We start from the raw sequence: 2,390 nt of genomic DNA, 5'->3' as shown, positions 1-2,390 counted from the left end.
TAAAGTTTTATCTGTTGGGCCAAAAAGTGTAAAAATTTAATACAAAGCTCCTGATATATTGTTACAATATCAGTTGAAAAATATTAAAAATACTTAGGCACAATTTTTTTTTATAAGCATTTGAAGTTAAAATGTTGACAAAATTTATCAAATTTAAAATTGAATAATTATTTTGTAGTTAAAAATTTATAAAATGTTCAACTTTTATATCTAAGGATTGAAAATTTAAAACAAGATTCCACGTAAATATTTAATTCTGTTGCCAAAAATTCTAAGAAATACATAAGCACAGTTTATTTTTATAGTAATTTTAAGTTCAAATTTGGACGAAATTACATATTAAAAACCTGGAATAAATATTTTATTTATTTTGTTGTGATTGTAATGATTGTATAATATTATTTGTGGGTACTTGAAACTTCTAAAGTATACTATTATATATCTATGATAGTACCACCACCACGGTTTGTTGTTGATGTATAACGCGTTACCTGATGGATATTGTGAATAAAACACTATTTTTATAGACTAGTATTTCACTTTTATGAATAGTGAAACGATTCAAACGAGTACTCGATTCAAGTCGAGTTCTCGTAAATACAACTTACAAGTTTAAATTTTGACGAGTCGAGCGGAAAATTTTTCCAAAATCAAGTACTAACATTAGTTCAGAATGTATACATATTAATCTTAATTTTTATTTTGAACGTCATTTTTTCATATTTTTGCGGCATTATTCATATTATTAAACGTACAATTTTTTATAATTTTTGTACACACCTACCTAGCCATTTTACTTGGTCATCAAAATCCTATCTCTAGTTATGTATTATTAAAGATAGATTACGTTTTATATAGTTGCAAACACGTAACATCCTATTAAAAGTAAAATAAATACAAAAATATAGGACCCAATTTGCGTGTTAAGAAATAGTACCCAAGACACAATATTATTATGTTAATTGTATATTCTCCGATTTTTAATCTAATATTTACCGCATATTATTTTTTTTCATAATAATTATAATCATATCCTAGAAACAATATAATTTCCTTATATGATTTTTTTCATGCGAGTTAGTAATGATTAATAAGTAATGAGTAATAACTAAAGTAATGGCACTATAATACAAATTGAATAGTAATAAGCCTCGGTGGCTCGGTCCTCAGATGTAGTACAACTATAACTAAATAGTATTACGTTTTCAATGTATTTTCAACCATCCAATTTGTTGCAATAAGTAATAACTAAATAACTTATAGCCTCAATATAATATATTGTAAGGTCTAAATAAACAGGTCTGCTCCATGCAATTATGCAAGAACAACTATAACATTTTTTACGTCTTGAAGCAATTCATTTTTAAGAATTTGAAGTGCAAATATGCAATTATTATACTAATTATAGTACCAGACTGCTGACTGTCAGATTTAGAAATGTCTCGTCCCTTGACTTATAGAACTGAGAATTGTATTAAGAGTACGTCCTGTCTCATTCACAAGTGTTATCTCCGTCTAATGGACGTAGGTACCTAATGAACCATTTGTGTTTAGCAGAACCACTTATAACTTAAAATCAATATTGACCTGACGCCTTGACCCATTAAATTTGAAGATATGAATATTATACGTGTTTGTACGTTGGTTTTTTTACAATATTTTAATTTTTAAGTTATGGGCATAGATATGAAATTTATTACAATTTATAAATACTTATCAACTATTATAACTCGATTAAATGTAAACATCATTAAGTATGAACAACCTACGTTAGCACTTGGCAGAGTGGCATAAACCACGGGGAACCCCGCAAAATGTTACCTATTCACTGTACTAATTACAGTTTTGTCATTGCTAATTAATTAGGTACTAATTAAGTACTCGTTCAAAGTACAATTTATATACCTATAGCCTATAGGTAATAGGTACCATAAAAGTTATTGAGTTATAGCGTAGCTACGATAACTTCTGAATAGTCCTAACCAGGTTCCAGTTACATGACGTAATTGTATTAAATTCACAAAATTTAGCAACCGGGCAATAGCCAATATGGGTTATTACTTATTTAGATAAAAAAAATTGTTTACATTTTACTATCTATCATTGATTAAATTGTATTATTTTATTTTATGTTTAGTATTAGTATTTAGTATTTATTTTATTCAACTATACATATATATATATACCGGGTGATTCTTTTATCATAGAACACTCATTATTTCAGAAAGTGTACATTTTTTTGAAAATATTTTTTTACATAGTTTCAAGTCGCTTATAAAACAATGTTTTTCTTAAAAAATTATATTTTAAAATATTTTTTATCCTTATAATTTTTTAAGTTTTTTAATTTTTTGAATGACAACATTGGGTTTTAATTTTATATTCCAAAG

Source organism: Acyrthosiphon pisum, chromosome A1 (genome assembly GCF_005508785.2).
Source record: "Acyrthosiphon pisum isolate AL4f chromosome A1, pea_aphid_22Mar2018_4r6ur, whole genome shotgun sequence".
In the NCBI taxonomy this organism is placed as follows: Eukaryota; Metazoa; Arthropoda; class Insecta; order Hemiptera; family Aphididae; genus Acyrthosiphon; species Acyrthosiphon pisum.
The sequence above is the reverse complement of the archived record's forward strand: the minus strand, read 5'-3'. Positions refer to the sequence as shown.